General features: G+C 41.6%; 1 long non-coding RNA gene across 1 annotated transcript in view; it reads left to right on the forward strand.

Annotated features, from left to right (window-relative positions):
• Positions 1-5,217: 5,217 nt before the first annotated feature.
• Positions 5,218-22,373, forward strand: part of LOC132383357 (uncharacterized) — a 51,295-nt gene continuing 34,139 nt past the window's right edge. Inside the window, exon 1 of the long non-coding RNA XR_009508639.1 lies at positions 5,218-5,407. This is a non-coding gene — a long non-coding RNA (uncharacterized LOC132383357). The remainder of the gene's footprint in view (positions 5,408-22,373) is intronic.

The following is a 22,373-nucleotide window of genomic DNA, read 5'->3' on the forward strand; positions in this document are numbered from 1 at the left end:
TCCCTTAATAATCTTATATGTTTCAATCAGATCCCCTCTCATCCTTCTAAATTCTAGTGTATACAAGCCCAGTTGCTCCAATCTTTCAACATATGACAGTCTCGCCATCCCAGGAATTAACCTCGTGAACCTACGCTGCACTCCCTCAATAGCAAGAGAAGCGCCGTCGACGTTTCAGGCTGAGACCCTTCGTCAGGACTCATTTACGTGGTAAAATTTGTTGTTTTGCAGCAGCACTACAGTGCAATTCTCAAACATTACTGTGAGTTATAATAAGAAATATTTTTTTAAAAATAAATTCATAGTGAAATAGAGAGCAAAATTGTGAGGTTCATGCATTCATGGGCCGTTTGGAAATTTTATGGCGGAGGGGAAGCTACAGTTCCTAAAACAAAAAGGCATCTTTTCCATTGGATTCAACACCAAGCATGTTTCCATTCTCTTGTGCCAAATGAATATAGAATGTAGAACAGTACAGGTCCTTTGGTCCAAGATGTTGTGCCGATTTTTCAACCTGCTCCAAGGTCAATCAAACGCTTCCTTCCCACAAGAGTCCTCCTTTTCCCTTTCATCCATGTGCTTATCTCAGAGTTTCTTAAATCACCTGGCAGTGCGTTCCACACACTGGTCACTCTCTACATAAAAGACCTACCTTTGACATCCCCCCCCACCCACACACCTTCTTCCAGTCACTTGAAAGTGATTTCCTCTCATATTAACCATTACCGTCCAGGGTAAAAGACGCTGGCTGTCCACTCTATCTATGCCTCTTATCATCTTCTACCTATCAAGTCACCTTGATAGGCTGTATTTGACACAAAGCTGGAGTTTAGTTTCCCTCAGTGATAATCTCATCACTTCACATTCTGAACTTTGCAAATGAGCACTTCATTTCATGCGAGCTCAATTTCAATGCTTAAGAAAAATTCGGATAGGTACGCAGATGGTAGGGGTATGGAGGGCTATGGTCCCGGTGCAGGTTGATGGAAGTAGGCAGCTTAAATGGTTCAGCATAGACTAGATGGGCTGAAGGGCTTATTTCTGGATTGTACTTTCCTATGGCTCTATGATACTTGAGTGCTGAGGAACTGCCACACAGTTGGAGGTTTCATTATTGGTTGGTGTGTTATACAACAGAGATAGTCTTCTTTGGTTTGTGGAAAATGCCAAATTATTTTCTTATTACTGTTTGCTGCAGTTTGTTATCAATGAATTGGCTACTATATCTCTGACAAGTGTGATGGCATTTTGTATGATAATTAATTAACTTGCTTGTCCCAATATTGTGGAAGATACAGAATAAATGCAATAGTTTCCTGTTAATGGGGCCATCAGTTAATTGGTGCAGCCACTTATTTGGGATAGGTCTTAACTAACAAAAACAAATCAATAAAATAGCAGAGATTCCCTTCATTCATTTGGGACACTATGCCACTTAATTGCGGCAAATGACCGCTGCTGAACATTTTCTAACTAGCCTCTGTCGTGTGCACGTTGTGTGGTTGTTAGGCACCTCACTGTGCTTAGAGCAAATGGTATTTAAATAGCGTCACTTACGTGTTTGTGTCCAAAAAGCAGTGATTTTTGTCATTGATAATTGACAAGTAATATCCGCAAGACAATTCAGAGCCGTTTTGCTCACTGTAGTTTCGAGCATTCAGGCTCAGAGATGCCATAAATGGCCAGGAGTGAAAATGAAACAGTTTTACTACTTCAACAAGTTAGGATTAATGAAGAATTTGAAGGTATCGACAATCGTAGTGAATGTTACAATGAAAATGAAGATTTGGAGGGCGCAATCTTTGACAGCATTGTTTGAAGGCAGTCCACTATCTACACCAGATGTCTATGCTGATTTTGTTCATTTACAGTCAATGAAAAGAACAGAACACGTGAGTGTACACAGAATGAATTCTTCTGTTGATACTGATCAGGAACAAATACACTGATTTATAGAGCTGTAGCGGTTTTGCTAGTGTTCTAATTTATTCTGTATTTCATTTAAATACATAATTTGTGCTCAATTAAACAGTAGTTAATCTTTTCAAAGGATTCAAAATAAGTTTCTTCTAACTTTTTTAACCATTTCTGTGAAACTTCTGCTAATTGGGGCAGGCACTTTACTGGGCCAAAATATACTGGTCCCAATTAACTGGAATCCACTGCATTTCTTTACATTCAAAACATTGATGTATTTTTACTTTCCGCTCCCTAGCCCAGGGACACTAAGCCCAGCTCTAGTGGATCTGCTGCCACCCAAGCTGAGGGCTAGGGAGGAGGAGAAACATAGCAGCAACTTCCTGTATCGAAAAGAGTTTAGATGAAGCACCAAAGCAGAGATTCCACCAAAAGTGTTTCAACCAAACTTTGTTTTCAATGCAGGGCGATACAAGGATTTCATACCCCAGAGTTCTACTCATTGCACGTGAGAACACGAAGCAATATTCTTGCTGGTTACAGCCCCCCCCCCCCCCGGAAGGAAAGTGGATTCCACATTTGATTCCTCTTATATTTTAGGACATGTTTTTAAAGGTTTTGTGTGGTAAATAGTTGCTATTAGGTATGAGTCATCAGTCAAAGAGGTGAATTCTGATGGTGGGAATTAATTAATATTTGCTTAGGTCTCTATTGAAAGGGCAGATCCAGTCCTTATAAAATTACTAGCTATAGACTATTGCAGCTCAGAAACTTACTTCCATTAAGCACTCCTCCCATCTCCCTGTGCATCTCCGGCCACATTCTACCAGTCACACCATCAATTGAGGGGACGGAGGTGTGTGTGATTCACAGGAGCTGTTAAATCCACCAACCTGCAGTCCCATCTTTATGTTGTGGGTGGAAACCAGAGCAGCATGGGGAAACCCACATGGTCACAGGAAGAATAAACATGAGACCCAAAGCAACACACACACAAAATGCTGGGGGAACTCAGCAGACCAGGCAGCATTTATGGTGATGAAATAACAGTCGCTGTTTTGGGCTGAGACCCTTCTTCAGTACTGAAAAGGAAGAAGGCAGATGCCAGGATAAAAAATGGTGGGAGTAGGGGAAGAAGGCTAACTAGAAGGTGACAGGTGAAGCCAAGTGGGTGGGAAAGGTAAAGGGAGGGAGAGGAAGGAGTCTGATAGGAGAGGAGAGTGGACCATAGGAGAAAGGGAAGGAAGAGGGGACTCGGGGAGAGAGATTAGTGGGAGGGATGAATGGACCAGGGAATCGCTGAGGGGGTGATCCCTGTGGAAAATGGAGAGGGAGGTGGAGGTAAACGTGTATTTAGTGGTAATATGCAAAATCCATGAAGACAGCATCAGATGTCAAAGTTCAAAGTAAATTTAGTATCTGAGTATATATATGTCACCAAATACAACCTTGAGGTTAATTTTCTTGTTGGCATTCTCAATAAATCTATAGAATAATAACCATAACAGAATCAATGACAGACTACCAACTTGAGCATCCAACTAGAGCGCAGGAGACAACATACAGTGCAAAAGCAAAATGAAAGAAATAATAATAATAATAATAATAAATAAGCAATAAATATCAAGAGCATGAGATGAAGAGTCCATGAAAGTGACTCCATTGGTAGTGGGACCATTTCAATGTTTGGGCAAGTGAAGTTATCCCCTTTGGTTCAAAAGCCTGTTGGCTGAGGGGTATTAACTGCTCCTGAACCTAATCGTGTGCGTTTTGAGGTTCAGTGGCAAGGAAGGGTTTACCCATGCTGGACTGAGTTATATCCACTACTTTTTGCAAGATTTCCCGTTCAAGGGCATCGGTGTTTCCATACCAGGCAGTGATGCAGCCAGTCAATATATTGTCCACTACACATCTATAGAAGTTTGTCGAAGTTTTAGATGTCATTCCGAATCTCTGCAAAATCCTAAGGAATCCTAAGGAATTGCACTTATGTGCTGGGCCCAGGATGTCAGGGTGGAATCCGGGTGTGGGAAGCTGTGAGGTGATAGCCCAACCAGCTGTATCACTCCAATATCTAATGCAATTAATCAGTTTTTGGAATTTCTAAGAACAGTGAGTGTGTGTGACATTTTGGCTCCACAATTCCTTCTGTTGACATTAAATGGAATGCCTCAACACGATATGCCATATGCAATAGATGAATTTCCTGCAAGAGGGACATTAAACTAGGTGGAAAGATGAGTAGACAGAGCTAGAGGAAGAGTATCATAAAGCAGGGTGTCTGGCAGTGCTTCAGGGAGGAACAAGGGAGGAAGGCAGGGAATAGTCGGAAGGACAAGAGCTCTGTAGTGAAGACCTTAACGACAAATAGTCACACATAGAATTGTAGTAAAATACAGCACAGAAACATGCCTTTCAGCCCATCCAATTTCTGCTGAACCATTTAAACTGCCTGCTCCCATTGACAGAGACCATCTCCACCTTAAAGGCTGTATGTCCATTTCCCTCCACAGATGCTGCCTGAGTGGTTAAATCAGAGAGCGAAGTAACTGGCTTCGATACCCATGTTCCAGACCAACCCTGGCACCACCCCACCACTGTACTTTTTCTCCGCTGCCACTTTGACTGGTGCTGGCTCCAGCACCTCTCAGGAAGTACAGCTTCTCACTGTGGAATTGAGGCAATACATGATTGAGGGTTAAATTGCTGACTGGCAAACATGAGAAGATGCTGGAAGCACAAAGCAACACACAGAGACCCGTCATCAGGAAAAGGAAGAGGAGATGCTTTCTTTCCCTTCCAGTCCTGATGAAGGGCCTCGGCCCAAAGCATGGACTATTTGCTCTTCTCCATGGACGCTGCCTGACCTACTGAGATCCTCCAGCATTTTGTGTTTGCCGATGCAAAAGAAATTCCTAGATGGCAGGAGCTTCCAACGAATTGCTGCTTTTACTTAGAGGTGACACTAAAGAGAATACATGATGAATTTCTTCTTTTTCGTTCCTTGTTGTAAATCTAGAGAAATGTAAGGAGCCGACCAAATAATTCCCCGTGGTCGTGGTACAGATAGCTGAGGAACTCGCACGTTAGCAGCAACCTTTCGTTGACTAGTACGGCCTTTGGAACACGCTGAGATGCCGAAAAGCGCCTTTATACTTAAACCGTCCTGATGTGCTCTCTAGGTAACTGCGTGTAAGCGCTAGTGAACTGGCATTTACTTGAATGTCAGAGAGCAGCTGAGAAGCAGCGAGTTGGAGGGGGCGGATTGCTGAGAGTGTTGTCACCTGTTGAGACGGGGAAAGCTGTCCGACCTGTTCCGTCAGCTTTCAAACATTGCAACACGGCCATGGTGACGGGAGGAAGCTGCTCTCAGCTTCACTAGCTATCCCGACTCCTGGAAGGCGGCACTGGGGAGGTTCTCTGCCGTGAGAAACGAGTCGGGGGGGGTCGCAAGAAGGCTCCGGTAATCGGCTCCGGCCGAGAAGAGAAGGTAAAAGCGGCGGGAAGGTGGCAAAAGCGCAGGTGCTGTGCTGGAAGAGCACAGCTAGTCAGGCAGTATGTGTGGAAAGTGAAACCAGTCAAATGTTCGGCGTCGCCGGCTTTCCCTCAGAACTGGGGTTGGGGGGTGGGGGGAGTTCCAGTACTCAAGTCGGAGCGGGTGGGGTAGGGGTAGTCAAATCAACACGTACAAAAGCTGGATGAGCTCAGCAGGTCGGGCAGCATCCGTTGAAACGAGCATTTCGGGCCGAGACCCTTCGTCAGGGTGGGGGTAGTGAGGTGTGATTTTTGTCTCACACCCCACTCTCCCCCCCCCCCACCCGCGCCAACTCCCTTCCGCCCTCCCCCTCAGCCCTGAGAACTGTGGCTCACCCTCCGCTCATTTCTGAGAAGGGGTAGTCGACTCCTACCGTTCTTCGTCCACGCAAGCTGCCCGGCTGGCTGAGTTCGTCCCGCGCGTCCGTGTTGGCAGAAGGCGGTGGTGTCAGCGGACGGGGAATTCAACGCACGAACCTGAATTGCTGCTGTGATTTAGTCAGAGGGTTCCCCTGGAGAGGAGAGGTGCTGTTCCTTACTCCTTGTGTAAGAATGTGCTTTTTCCTTTTAAATTGTACGATTTGTTGCAATTTGACGAAAGTTATGAAACTTCTCAAAACAAAGTGAATAATAGTGGCAGGTTTTGGTATTTTCACTGCGACTGCAATGATGCTTTAGGACCCTGACGGGATTAGAGATGTGATTGGGACTCCGCGACATTTTGGGACCTATCCATAAGTCTTATAGCGTTGGTTCTTAAAGTGAGCAGGGAGAGGCAGGTCCCGCTGAGTGCTGGGGCTTTCTCCACTGTTAGGGTTCACCGACCGGCTCCGCTCTCTTATTTTAATTTCAAAGCCCACTTCATGGAATAAAAACGTCTACAATATATAAATGCAGAATGCTCAAATCAGCGTTCATATCATGTAATGTTATCCCATTACTTACTGTAACTTTAACACATAATTCATTTTCAAATAAATAGTTTCGTGACAGCTCACGACATGACAGCTCCTGCTTCACCGAGGAGTGCTCAGCCTTCAGCCTGTTTGCTTTAGTGTCTTGTCAGCCTGAGGCATCATCAGAGAGCGAAGTAACTGGCTTCGATACCCATGTTCCAGACCAACCCTGGCACCACCCCACTACTGTACTTTTTCTCCGCTTCCACGTTGACTGGTGCTGGCTCCAGCACCTGTGCCAAAGGTCAATTTTGTCAACTTCCACCCTTGCCTCGACCTCAGCTGTACCATTTCTGTTACTTCTGTCCCCTTTCTGTTTTTGTTTCCGCAATCTCCATCCTCTGAGACAATCATCCGCTGACATTTACTGCAAGCCCCTGGACTCCCACATCAACTTAGACCTCCTGCCTCCGTCTCTTGCATGAACACCACCCAGTTCTTTCAGCGCATCCGTCTCGGCTGCACTTGTTCGGGAGGTGAGGCTTTTCCACCCTTGGATGACCGAGATGTCGTCTTTTCTCAGGAAGTACAGCTTCTCACTGTGGAATTGAGGGAATACATGTGGGGTTAGTGGGGTGACAAAACCTCTCCTTTAAATCTTTGCCCACCCCGTGGATCAACCAGCCCACCTGACTCCCAAGTAATGAGTGGCCCTAAGATACTGCAAAATATGGACTGGCCAAGGATGTAGTGATGGAATTGTTTTTATAAAGGCAGCAATCAATAAAAGGAATCACCATTGTTAATTTCCCATTGTGCTGACTACAGGAATGTTCTGAGAAATGTGTGCAAGACACAGGTGCAACAGATTTTAATTCCAATTTCATTCCCAAACCTTGCAATATCTTTTCAGTTTACCTTGTGAGTGAAGGATGTCAGGTAAAAGATGCCAAGTGCGTCGGCAGTGAGGGAAACATGTGATTCGTAATGTTATTAGCCATGTGACTGCCAGTTGGTAATTTCAGACGTGTTAAAGGGAATTGTGCAGTGGATTATCATAAAAAAGAGAAAACCTGCAGATGCTGGAAGTGCGAGCAACACACAAAAAATGCTGGAGGAACTCAGGTTGGAGGAACAACACCTTGTATTCCATTTGTGTAGCCTCCAACCTGATGGCCTGAACATAGATTTCTCAAACTTCCAGTGATGCCTCCCCCCATCACCATTTCCCATCCTTTGTCCCTCTCTCATGTTTTCTCCTTTCTGCCCATCTCCTCCATCTGGTGCTCCTCTCTTCCCCCCCCCCCCACTTCTTCTTTCTTCCCTGACCTTCTGTCTCTTTCACCAATCAACTTCCTAGCTCTTTGCTTCATCCCTCCTCCTCAAAGTTTCACCTGTTGCCTGGCGTTTTTCTCTCTCTCCTCCTCCCACCTTTCAAACCTACTCCTCAGCTTTTTTTTTCTCCAGTCCTGCCAAAGGGTTTCTGCCCCAAATGTCAACTGTAGTTTTTTCCATAGATGCTGCCTGGCCTGCTGAGTTCCTCCAGCATTTTGTGTGTGTTGCTGTAAATTATCATAAGTGGGATCTAATGAGTGGAAACCCTTTACATGCAATTTAAACACAAGACAACCATGAGTACATTATGCTTGTCTAACGCTTAGGCAATCACCTTCATATTAGATTGATTTGATACAAATGTAAAGAAAAAAAATTAATGCAATATGTGTGTCTTGGTACTTTGCATCAAAGTCTGCTCAAAGTACACTTTTGGTCTTCTGTGAAACCATTTATCTGGTGTTAATGTAATACCACCTCCAGTCATCACTGCTGTTCTAAATAGTTTTTTGAATTACCCTCTGCCATGGGTCCTGCAAACTTCCTATTGTGCAGGAGGCTTACTTGATTTATGAAATATGACCGGAGAGTTAGAATGTACTCAGTTATGGTTTAATCATTTTTTACCTGGAATAAAGATTTTCAGTAGCTTTTGCAACCAGGAAGATATTTAGTCAATGGAATTGTGTCTTGTTCGCCAATAAAAATCAGCTATTAGTCATATAGAAATTGTAATCTTCATGAACAGTGATTTCAATGGGATGGTAACCTTTGGGTGTTGGGTGCACAGAGGTGCAGCAAGAAAAGCTGCTCCCTCACAATTCCTGAAACCTGGAGTCAATCCTGACCTATGGTGCTCTGTTAGAGGATCTTCCACATTCTCCTCCTGATTGTGTGGATTTCCTCTGGGTGCTCCCATTTACGTCCACATGCTGAAGATATACAGATCGGTTTGTAAATTCCCCCTAGTGTGAAAGTGATAGGTCAAATTCAGCAAGAGTCAGTAGGATTGTCTTAATTCCATTATCATCATGATCATTATGAGCTGTGTTGTATGATGTAGGTCTTTCCATGACCATGTTTATCCTTGGCAAATTTTTCTACAGAAGTGGTTTGCCATTGCCTTCTTCTGGGAGGTGTCTTTATAAGATGGGTGACCCCAGCCATTATCTTCAGAGATTGTCTGCCTGGCGTCAGTGGTCACATAACCAGGACTTGTGATACTCACCAGCTGCTCATAATTCCATTCACCACCTGCTCCCAACAAGGCTTCACATGACCATCAATTGGGGGGGGGGGGAATGCCGAGCAGGTGCTACACCTTTTATCTTTTTTCCAGTCCTGATGAAGGGTCTTGGCCCGAAACTTCAACTATTTACTCTTTTCCATTGATGCTGCCTGGCCTGTTGAGTTCCTCCAGCATTTTGTGTGTGTGTTGCTAGGATTTCTAGCATCTCTTGATTGGGCTACACCTTCCCCAAGGGTGATCTGCAGGCTAGCAGATGGAAAGAGCACCTTACACCTCTTTTGGTGGAGCTAGACTAATAGTTAAAAAATTTGTGGAGTTATTATCATCTCTGAATGTAGAGTTCCACAACATTGTGAAGATGTGAAAAGGATTAACCTCTGAGCGCACCATTAGTAAAATGTGCAGATCCTTGGAGAGCAGTTTCCATTGGTGGTGTAAATTTCCAAGTTTTTGTTCACAGTGAGGCGGTCTGAATTTTCTCACATTTAATGACATGCACTCTTAACACTTGAGACTCACTTCAGCATACAAAGACAACGGGCAGCCTATATTTTTAAAAAACAATTGTTAATTGTTAATTTCCCATTGTGCTGACTACAAGGCTGTTCTGAGAAATGTGTGCAAGACACAGGTGCAACAGATTTTAATTCCAATTTCATTCCCAAACCTTGCAATATCTTTTCAGTTTATTTTGTGAGTGAATGATGTCAGGTAAAAGATACCAACTGCTCCAGCAGTCGCTAGCAGTGAGGGAAACATGTTATTAATGTTATTAGCCAGGTCACCTCTTTCTCCTTTTGAATGCTTTTGTTTGGTTTGTGTTCATCAACAAAGAGAAGATTAAGTACCACAAACTCTTGGTTCCTAAATTTTAGGTTTAAGATTAGGAATTCTCAGTTAGGATTGAGGAGGTTAATGAGGCTAATGCGGAAACATCAAGTTTCTTCACTGGGTGGAGGAGGGTGGGGGTGGAGGGGAGAGGGAAGAAGGCAGCTGATGGAACGAGTTTTTAGATAGTTTAAAAACTGCTCCTCAGGAGGCCTTCTTTGTGCCCCTGATGTCTGGCCTCCAGCTTTTAATATCATTTTAAATGATCCTTCTCCAATCAGATATGAGCCAAGAGACATAGGAGCAGAATTAGGCCTGCTCCACCATTCCATTGTGGCTGGTTTTATCTCTCTCAAATGCCATTCTCCTGCCTTCTCTCCATAACCATTGACACTCTTACTAATTAAAAATCTTTAAATACAGCCAATGACAGCCTCCATAACCATCTGTGGCAATGAATTCCACAGATTCACCACCCGGTGGTTAAAGAACCATCTCCTCATCTCTGTTCTACCGCTAAAGATTCTCAAGATTTATTGGAGTCGTTAGATTTCTTTGAGGAAGTTTAGTAAATATTCTTGAAATTTGCACGGTAATCTCTTCCTACGCTGGAGCTCGGAAGCACCTGTTTCCAGAATCTAGTGTCAGCCATACAACTGATATGGCAGCACCAAATGATATTCTCAGAATAATTAGGACCTTGAAGCTGGCTGCGTTGACCTGGGAAAGGACACTAATTGATCTACTCATCCTGCTAGTATATCTGAGGGATTTTACACAGATGGCATTGGTGAGTTTTCTTTAATACCTTAAGATGTCTTGCTGTAAGTAGTCCAGATCATGGAAGCGTAATGGATCATAGGGATCGCTGCTGCCTGGTAGACCTTGAGGTTCGTACCAGCTCTGAAATCTTGATCTTCAAGTACCATTTTCCTCAGTTAACTAACTTTGAAGATGGTGGTGAGCTTCATCGTTTATATCTGTCTTCGTGGAGGGGTGGCTGCTGAGGTCCACGTTCATTGAGGTCTAGTCATGAAACTATATTGTGGAGGGCGGTGTGGTACAGTGACGGTAGTTCAGTAATCTATCTTTCTTTTGTGGATATTGAGTGAAAGAAATCTCTCATAAGAGTCAGTAAAAGCACAAAGAGTGGCTTGGAGCTTAGTCTCAGAACTGGTAGAAACACCATTGTTTCCTGCACATTATAGCTCAATCACGGAGATTTGGGAAGCTTTGTTTCTGGAATGCAGTCACCAAAAGCTGGGAAGCTTCACAATAGTTAGAAGCATTCGTTCCACCTCTGCAGGGTCTCGGGATTACTGTCTGTCCAAGGCACCAGTCAAGTGATAACACAGGTGGCTGCAGAGATGGTGCAAAATTTCTGGAGCATCTGGACAAGCCAAATAGATTGTCCATGAACAGAGCTGGGACATTGAGGAGAAACTTAAGCTCATTTACTGCATGGGAACATTAAAAAGGAGAAGGAAGTTGCAAAAAGGATACAGGGAGATAAGAAGCCCGAGAATAATCAAGAGGAAGTTTCTTTTTTTTTTGACAGGAGCAGACTATAGAAGAGTACAAGATAGGTTTATAGGGCACATATGTAAATGTGTGTTGGTTGGCAGGGTGGAGATTTGTCTCTAATAAAGAAGGTGTAAAGCGCTGCTTCCCTCTTCTAGCCTGCAGGTCACCCTTGGGCATGGCGTAGCACCTGCTTAGTCTCTCTCCCCCCCCCCCCCCCCGATCAGGGTCACGCGAAGCCAAGGGAGCAGGTGGTGGACATCACAAGTCCTGGTGATGCGACCACTGATGCCAGGAAGAGCTTTGATGATGACTGGGGTCACCTGCCTTGTAAAGGCATTGCCAGAAGAAGGCAATTACAAACCAATTTTGTAGAATAAACTGCCAAGAGGAATCATGGTCCAGATCATGGCTGCTTACATCATATTATCATAACATTAATCATATCATATGATTACATCATAGGACACAGCACATAATGATGAAGTGGATGCAAATGTGAATTAAGCAAGGCCAGAGAGCTGCGTGTGCTGTTAATCACGCGTGATTTCAATATCATGACTAACAGAGAGAAGGAAATGGGTTCTAAGTAGTCCTGGATACACAACGTTCAGGAATAGGATTATGGTTGGCAGCATTGATTAAGGAATACCATTCTGGAGAGAGATAATATTCTGGAATAATCAAAAGGAGAAACTTCTGTTTCGAATCGTGAAACGGTTAGAAATGTGATTACATTATGGGGCTAGCCTAAGTACTATCAGCCAGTGGGAGGGATGTGGTAGGACAAATATGCAGGGAGATTGTAGCACAGAAGCACAGAAGCAGTGGGAGTGGAGGACCTCAACTATCCAAAAATGAACTTCGATAGAAATAACATAAAGGGAATATTTGGGGGGGGGGGAGTTTTCAAAATGTGTCCAGATGTAAAGGTTTTGAAGAGGATGCAGAAGTGATTTCAAGTCAAAGTTGAGTTTATTGTCATGTGAACAAGTATCTGTTTGCGACTACAGCAGAATCACAAGACGTACTGTAGCATAATATGAGCAACATTCACAAAACGTAGGTTATGCAATTCTTACAAGAAAACATTAGTAAAACAAAGAGCAAACACGAGGAAATCTGCAGATGCTGGAAATTCAAACAACACACACAAAATGCTGGTGGAACACAGCAGGCCAGGCAGCATCTATAGGGAGAAGCGCTGTTGACGTTTCAGGCCGAGACCCTTCGACAGGACAGGAAAACAAAAAGTCAATTTTAGTGCAAAGTGGTCAAAGTGTCTGTAATGCTGCAAAACTGTTGTAATTAGGGTTTTGCCAGTGGTCCAAGAACCAATTGATTAAAACAAAGTAGCTTTACTTCAACCTGTTGCTGTAGGACCTCAGGCTTCTGACTTCCTGTCTGATGGTCGCTGTGAAAAGATGACCTTGGTTATTGGAGACCTTTGTTGGATATAGCACCTTCTGTTGATGCTACCAATGGCAAGGAGGGATGTGCCCATGATCCATTGGACAGAGTCCACCACTCTCTGCAGATTTGTGTTCCTGTGAACTCAAATTGCCATATCAGACCTTGATGTAACCAGTCAGTGATTACCAAAGTGATCTCAGGATGAGTCAGTGAGTTTCTAGCCCAATAATGGAAGTGGCAATGCTACATATTGGTGAGCCAGGTGAAATGGAGCAGGTACTAATTGTGCAACGTTTGGGAAAGAGTGTTCACAACATCATAAAATTTAAAATCACTGCACAAAGAGAAATACGTTTTTTCATCACTTGAAGAGGCTGATAAATTGGAGGAAAAACCAAATTCAGTGGAAGGAGAATAAATCTGGCTGGATAACCTGGAATCAAATCAGAAGTTCTGAGAGGAGATAGGAATGGATACCAGTGAGGTACAGAGAAAGGATGAGAAAAGATTGCCACAAGCATTAAGTTAAACCTAAAAAAAAGTTTTCTTGGCATTTGAACAGAAAAGAGTTTTAAAAGGGGAGATGAGGGCCATCTGATGTCAAGAAGAAGATGTATTTATTGAGACAGAGGTATGGCTGAGTTACTACCAGGTACTTCACATCTGTTTTCATCAAAAAAGATGATACTCCCAAAGTCTTGGCAAAGGACAATGTAACCAAGATTTTGGATAGGCTAAAATCTGAAAGTGTAGGTGCTAGTTAGATGTTTAAAGATGTTAAATCTCCTGTTGCAGAGGGGGACATCCTAGATTGCCTAGGTAAGGTATGGAGGAAATCACAGAGATTATAGATTCAAGCTGCTTGAGGACTGGAAAACTGCAAAACCTACATTTTATTCAAATAAGGGTTTAGAGCAAGATCTTGTCACTATAAACCTGTCTATTCCTGCCCCACTGAACTCAGATCCTCAAACCTCGACTCCTTTCTATCCTTCTTGGTTCGTTCCTTTCTGTGACATTTCTAAATCTCTATCTCATCACTAACGTTCGGTTCCCTGGCCCTGACTATCTAAGTTTCAACATGGATGTTCAGTGACTAAACACTTTTATTCCCCCATTAGAAGGCCTTAAAGCTTTCCACTTCTTTCTCAATAAGAGAGCCAGCCAGTTCCCCTCCACTACCACCCTCCTCCGTCATGCAAAACTAGTCCACACCATCAACAATATCTCCTTCAGTTCCTCCCACTTTCTCCAGACATGGGGGCACAGCTATAAACACCTGCATGGACCCCAGTTATGCTTGCCTTTTCGTTGGTCAGGTTAAACAGTCGATATTCCAAACCTTCCCTGGTAAAGCTCCCCAACTCTTCCTCTGCAACATTGACGACTGCTTTGGTGCTGCTTCATGCTGAGCTTGTCAATTTCATCAACTTTGCCTCCATCTTCCACCCTGCCCTTAAATTCACTTGGTCCATTTCTGACACATCCTTCCCCTTTGACAATCTCTCTAGGTCTCTCTTGGGAGACAAGCAGTCCATCGACATCTTTTATAAGCCTACCTATTCCCACAGCTATCTTGACAATACCTCTTACCAACCTGTCTCCTGTAAAAATCCTATTCCCTTTTCTCAGTTCATTGTCTCCACTACATCTATTCTCAGAACGAGGCTTTCCATTCCAAGACATCGGTAATGTCCTCCTTCTTCAAAGAACGCAGTTTCCTATCATCCTTCCATTGATGCCACCCTCCTCCACATCTCCTATATTTCCTGGACATCTGTGCTCATCCCATCTTCCCGCCACCTTAACAGTGATAGAGTTCCTCCTGTCCTTACCTAACATCCCATGAGCTTCCATATCCAACACTTCATTCTCCACAATCTCTGCTATCTCCAAAGGGATCCTACCACCGAACACAACTTTACCTCCCTCCAGTTCCCCCTTCTGCAGGGATAGCTCCCTCTATCATTCCCTTGTCCATCCAACCCTTCCCACCAATCTCCCTTCTGGCACTTATCCCTACATGTGGTCAAAGCGCTACACCTGCACACTCACCTCCTTCATGCCTTCCATACAGGGCCCCAAACAGTCCTTACAGGTGAGGCAACTCTTCACCTGCGAATCTACTGGGGTTCTAAATTGTATTTGGTGCTCCCAATGAAGCCTCCTTTCCACTGGAGAGACCCATTGTAAATTGGGGGACAGCTTTGTCGAACACCTTTGCCCAATCCGCCAAAAGTGGAACTTCCCAGTGGCCCAACGTTTTATTTCTGATTCCAGGTCCCGTTCTCACATATCGGTCCATGGCTCCCTCTGTTGCCATGATGAGGCCACGCTCAGTGTGGAGGAGCTACACCTTGTATTCCATCTGGGTAGCCTCTGATCTGATGGCAAGAATATCAATTTCTCTTTCACGTTAAAAATCCCCTCCTCCTCTTCTATTCTCTACTCTGGCTTCTTACCACTTCTTACCTGCCTATCACCTCCCCCTGGTGTTCCTCTTCCTTACCACTAAATATACCTTTACCTCCACCCCTCTCTCTCTGCTTTCCACAGGGATTGCTCCCTCAGTGATTCCCTTGTCCATTCATCCCTCCCACTAATCTCCCTCCCCGAGTCCCCTCCTTCTTCCCTTTCTCCTACGGTCCACTCTCCCCTCCTGTCAGATTCCTTCTTCTCCAGCCCTTTAACCCTTCCACCCACCTGGCTTCCACCTATCACCTTCTAGCTATCCTTCGTCCCTTCCCCCACCTTTTTATCCTGGTGTCTTCCCCCCTTCCTTTCCAGTCCTGAAGAAGGGTCTTGGTCCAAATCATTTGAGTTCTGTCTGATCTGCTGAGCTCCAGCATTTTGTGTATGTAACTGTAAACCTGTAATGGAACAGTTTGGGGATAATAAGGACAGAATTGATGGTTATTTGGATGTGCAGATTAATCAGAGACAGTTGACATGGACTTGCAAAAGCAAATCATGTGTAACTATTGTCAGATTTTGGTGAAGTAACAAAGAACTGGGAAAGGAAATACATTTGATATGGCATTAATGGATGCCCTAGAGGGTTTCATTAAGATACCACATGATAATCTTGTCATTGACATGACTGGCCTTTGAAATGAAGAAGCTATATCAACAGGGATAGAAAATTAGTTAAGTAACAGGAAATAAATTGATTTGGAGGGTAGTGCATAGTGGAATTCAGTACTAGGAAAATTCGTCATAACATGTGTGTTACTCATTGTGTGCACAAGGCCCAATTTGCAGATGACACAAATTCTAGAGACATGGTGAACTGTAAAGTGGACAGTGATCGTCATCAAGGAGATATAGACAGGTTGATAGAGTGAATGGAAAGGTTACTGATGCTGAGAAGCGAGGAGTGATACATTTTAATAGAATTTATAACCACGAGGGTACAATTTTAAAAGGGCTACAGAAATCGGTTCATCTAGGGGAAGGCAGATTGAAAAGTGGACTTAAAGTTTCAATTCTGGAGTTTACAAAGAGAAAAAAAAGTTGAAAGTAAGTTTATTCTCAAAGAACATATACTGTATGTCATCACATATGGCCATGAGATTCATTTTCTTGTGGGCATACTCAATAAGCCCATTGACCATAATAGAATCAATGAAAGACCGACTAGGCACATATTGAGAATAAAAGGGGATAACTACACTCACTTACCCATCCATTGAGATGTTCCCATAACCAATGATCTCACTTTTAGGACTCTTTATCTCATGTTCTCGTTATTTATTGCTATTTATTTATATTTGCATTTGCACAGGTTGTTATCTTCTGCACTCTGGTCGATCTTCTGGTCAAAGTCCTGTTACAGTTACTATATTATAGCTTTGCTAAGTATGCCCACTGGAAAATGAATCGCAGGGTTGTATGTGGTGACATAAATGTACTCTGATTTTTAAAAAAATACATATTTTGAACTTTGTTGTGTAAGTGATCACACACCTTGCCAAAAGCAACCTGAAAATACAGATGCCAATATCTTGTTGACGTAAATTCTATTCTTTGGTCCAGGTCTTTGATGAATTCTCCAGGTAGATTGGCTCATTGCCTACATTGCTTCTATTACTTGTTTTTCAGCTGTTCTGTTACAATATTGATGATAAACTAACACAAACAGCTAATGACAATGTGAAATGACTGAATAGACCTGTACAGTAAATGGGTCTCATATTGGGAGTGTTGCATTACATGCATTTCCTGGTGAATGCATTGTGTAAGTGTATCATTTATGCAAGCCCATGATTTTGTAGGACAAGATTTTAATACAATTTGGAAGGTCAGATTTATTAGTTTTATTAGTCTTTGGACAATCCTTCTCCTGTGTACTCTGTCCTTTTAAAGTTTTTGTAACCTTGAAAGCAATATTATTATTCAAAGCATAATGAAGTAAACAATGCAAATGTTCAAAATACCAGGAATTTTAATTAAATTAAAAAGTTATAAAAGATATTATTTTCCTTTGGAAGGCACTTTAAGTGAGTATCAATATTATAAGATGCGTTGGCAGAATAATCCAACATTTTTTTGTTATATTAATCAAGGAATGCTGACTAAACTTCATTCAGACTTGCAGGGTGTATTTTTGGACAGAAAAAATTGGGGGCGGTTTTTATTTCTGAGTTTGCTGAGATTGTACAATCGTTCAGTAATTGCCATGTTTTGACCCCAGCTGTAGAACAACCTTCGCAGTCCCTTACATATAAAATTGCATTGAATTTTCCAACAATTGTTGGCACTGTTAGGTAAAATTATGTCTTTTGCTCAAGTATGTTTTTCTTTTAAGTGACGCTCTGATTGTCAGAGTTTGTGTTTTCAGAATTATGTTGTGCTTGCAATGCAAGCCGCCCTAGGGTTGAGCAAAAGAATGCAGAAAACAATAGAGAACAACGATGTTTTTGTAGCAGAAAATGCTTAGAATTCAGCACAAGGGCATTTGTTGCTGGAATGTGTCGAATATGGAGTGCGCCCATTTCAAGTCACTGCTTTGCTTTCACTTTGTTCTCTAAATATCGCTTTGCCGTCCTTCACACACGTAACCAGATAGAGTGCTCGGTGTGTTTTAGTCTCAACATTTCAGGTGTGTCATTTCTTTACATTTCAAGTGGAGTGTTGCAATTTTATTTTGGGCACAAGGAGGTTGAGAGGTAGGTAAGTTAATAACCTACAGTATTGTCGGTAATCCACAGCCACAGTGGGACCACAACTTCACAGTACATTAGCTACTATTTCAACTTCTGGATGTCTCATAACTAAACAGTTGCAATCTCCATCAGGGGCTTCCAAAGAGTGGACATGTGGATGTCTAATCTAACCCACTAAGAGGGTGACTCATATTCATGAAAGTAATGACTAAACCCAAAATTAAGTGCAAGTAGTTATTATGCAATTATCCATACATAGAGAGAGGGGAGCACTTCGTATAAACTAGACTATTTTGACTTTAGATTTATAATTTAGCTTAGGGAAAGAAGTCTTATATATATGTACTACTTTTACTTTTTTCTAATTAGGTTCTTTCAGGTTTCTTGATTTGTGGCTGCCTGTAATCAGACAAATCTCAATGTTGTATAATTAGTACAATCTTTGATAATACACTTGGATCTTAGATTTGGTCTTATCCCAAGCTGCTCCATTTTATGTTCTCGGCAAGGATAAAATATTCTGGTCACATTGTCAGTCTTCATTTGTTAGGGGCTAACAATTAGTCAAAAGGTTTTACTGGGAGATGAAAAGATGCGACTGTACTTTGTTTGCAAAACTTAGAGTGTGGAAACCTAAGAAGCTATTTTCAGTTTTTCTCAATGCATGAAATGGTGATGTTGCATTGAAAAGCAATTGTTATGTCTCCAGGTTCAAATTTCCAAATAATATGACGATGTTTACTTCAAAGCTAATGTACAGACAAGATTTTGTGTCTGGAAAAAAGGATTTAATTTCTTCTGTATTTCACTGCTTAACTCTGTATGAACTAGTCACTGATTATGCCTCAAAATAATTTAACAAAGAAAATGAAAATGATCAAGGTGGAAAGAGTAGCAATTCCCAACCTGGGGTCCGCGGTCCCCTTACTTGATGGTATTGGCCCATGGCATAAAAAGGGTTAGGAACCCTTAATTTAAAGTAAAGATGCTTGGTGGAGGGAAAATGTGGGGCTCCTGAGAAAGACACTGATCGGATTCAGAAATGCAGGCTTTTCTGGCCCAACACATACAATTAAACCAACTGATATGGACATCTGAGGAAGAGGACATGCCATTGTTACTGTTGAGAAGGAGGTACAGAAGCTTGAAGGCACACACTCACCAATTCAGGAACAGCTTCTTCCCCTCTGCCATCTGATTTCTGAATGGACATTGAACCAATGAATACTACCTCTCTACTTTTTTTCTGGTTTTTTTGTTCTACTTATTTTAACTTAACTATCTACTTAACATATACTCACAGTAATTCAGTCTTGTCTCTATTTATTTATCATCTATTTCATTGTTCCGTTGCTGTAAAGTTATCCAATTTCATGACATACAGTATGTCAGTAATATTAAACCTGATTCTGATTCTGAGAGAAGAAACCCATTCCAAGGTTGATGGGCTGAAAGATTTCTATTTGTGCTGTTCTGAGTCTGTGATTCTTTGACTTCTTTAGTCTTGCTATATTTTTACTGACTTCTCTATCAGTAAAAGTTAACAGGAAGCTGAGGCCTTGGATGACTAAGAATACGTCAACTATGTCGAATTGGCGCAGTATTGAAGTGATCCTGTATTAAAGTCCATCCTGAAGAAGGATTGGCTCTGACTGTCGATTTGAGATATATTGACAGCACAACTACAAAGCCAGAATAATACACAATAATTTCTTACAGGAATTGTATAATTTAGTTGAGACCCTGACCCTAATACAAGCTACTTCTTGATGTCAGTGCACGGTTCAAAATGGAAATGCTATAGATATTTACTTATGTATGAATAATGTTAGCAAGTATTCAGAGTTCAAAGTATGATCAGAGTACATACATGTCACCACATACAACACATAGATTCTTTTTCTATGGGTGTACTTAGCAGATCTATAGAATATTAACTGTAAACAAATGCTGATATAATAAATTGCAATAAATAACGAGCATGAAATATCAATATAATATAGTCCTGAAATGGGTGTAGTTATCCTCTTTTGTTCAAGAGCCTGCTGGTTGAGGGGAAGTAACTGTTCCTGAACCTGATGGGCGAGTCCTGAGGCTCTTGTACCTTCTCCCTGATGACAGCAGAGAGAAAAGAGCATGGCCTGGGTGGTGAGGATCTTTGATGATGGATGCTGCTTTCTTATAGCAATGTCTCAACTCAATAAGCTCAATGGTTGTGAGGGTTTTACCCATGATGTACTGGGCTGAATCCACTACCTTGCGCTGGATTTTCCACTCAAGGGCATTGGTGTTCCCATACCAGGCTATAATGCAGCCAGTCAGCGCACTTTCTACCACACATCTATAGAAGTTTGCCAAAGTTTTTCAGAACCTGGATAAAAATTTGAGATAGATTCTATTTCTTCAGATGGATCAAATGTTTCACCTTAACTGGATTCACCTTGGCCCTCAGCAAACATTTTGAGAATAAGCAATATGTAGAAGAAACAGATAATTTGTGAAAAAATATAAAAGATAGTTCTTATGCTTAAATACGATAAATAAACCACACACACAGCCATGATGTCGTCAATGCACAGAAGGGTTTTGTTTGTTCAACTAATTATATAAACATCATCATTATTTATCAGGATAAGTGCTTCCCTTGATGTTGAATGTTTTATTTGAACTGTTTATCTCCTTGTGTATTCCAGTGCACAAGCTTTTTGAACCATGGCATTATCTATAAAGAATTCTTGCTTAATCGTCAAAGTAATGTTTGAAGTGTTTGAATGGAAAATACCTGAAGACTGCTGAAAACTTAGAAAACTTTCTTTGCAATATTGTGTAAAGATTTAGTCCAAAGAAAGAAATAAGCCAGTATGATTAATCACAAAAATAATTTCCATTGTAGATTTTAACATCATATCTATCTTTCTTGAAATGTTAGGCTCAAATATCTTCTAATACTGCCAGCCCCTCTAAGGTAATGTATAAAGGAAGTGAATGGATGATGAGAATACTGTCCCTGAATACAGTCCATAATCTTCAAAGGCAATAATTTGTTCTATTACTGTACTAATTCATCAGGACCTGCTGCCTTTCCTTTCTTCATCATATTTATTGTATTACGAACTTCAGATTTTAAAATACTTGGACCTTGAATGTTCTTCTTAATTTCTGATTTTTCGCCTCAATCATCTTCAAACGATTCCTGAATATACTCAGTCCATCTGTTCATAATCTCATCTTTTTCCATGATAATGGTACCGTCCTTTGCTTTCAAACTTCCACCTGAAGAACAGAGGAGCTTTCTACCAGTGATATTCCTGATTTGTTGATGTAACCTTTTTGGATCAGTAATAGGGATTCTTTCTAGTTGCTCACATTCCTGATTTAACCATTCTTCTTTGGCTTTTTGACATAAGCTTTTAACTTTTTTATCTAAGGAATTATATTCTATAGGATTTGCTTTCTTCAGTCTCCTTTCTTCCAGAAACTTGGAGCAATAGAATTTGAATGACATAGGACCATAAATGTAATGAGTCATATCACTAAGATTCTTCTAAGAATCTTGCTGACAAGAGCTAAAAGTAAGATACAAGCTGAAATAGGTAAAGAGCAATGTGGTTTTGTGAAAGACAAAGGTACAAGAAGCGCAATATTGATGTTAAGGATGCTATCAGAATGAGCTATTCAAGTGCAAAAAGATTTGTTTGTTTGTTTTATCGACTACAACAAAGCATTTGATAAAGTGAAGCACAATAAGTTATTTGAAATATTACAGGAAACTCTAGATCTAAATTTGAAAGACTGCCGCCTAATTAGAAATCTGTACTGGGAACAAAATGCCACTGTAAAAATAGATGGAGAAGTGAGTCAGTTGACAAAAATCAAGAGAGGCATTAGACAAGGGCGTGTTTCTCCCCTGATTTGTTTAATGTGTACAGTGAGATAATATTACAAAAAATAAAAGACATATTGGGAATCAAAGTTGGCAGTGAAAACATAAATAATTTCAGATATGCAGATGACACTGTGTTAATTGCAAGAACGGAGGAAGAACTACAAAAAATGGATGTAGTTAAAGAAAGTGCAAAAATGGATTTATCAATTGCAAAAAGGCAGAATATATGGTGATATCCAAAAAGAAGGAGAATCCTATCTGCAGGCTGAAAATAAACTGGGAAGACATAAAACAAATACAGAACTTTTGCTACTTAAGAAGCTGGGTGACGTCAGATGGCCGGTGCGACATGGACATCAAAAGAAGAATAGGGATGGCAAAACACACCTTTATGAGAATGAAGAGTATACTAGGCATGACAACCCGCCTCAGAGTACTGAAATGTTACATTTATCCAGTTATGTTATATGGTTCAGAATGTCAGACAATATCTAGTAAAATGAGGAAACGAATTGAAGCAGCAGAGATGTGGTTTTTGAGGAGGATGCAAAGAATATCATAGATGAAACAAATATCTAATGAGGATGTCATGTACAGAACAAGCACGAAAAGAGAAATAATGTATGAGA

Source organism: Hypanus sabinus, chromosome 30 (assembly GCF_030144855.1).
Source record: "Hypanus sabinus isolate sHypSab1 chromosome 30, sHypSab1.hap1, whole genome shotgun sequence".
Taxonomy (NCBI): domain Eukaryota; kingdom Metazoa; phylum Chordata; class Chondrichthyes; order Myliobatiformes; family Dasyatidae; genus Hypanus; species Hypanus sabinus.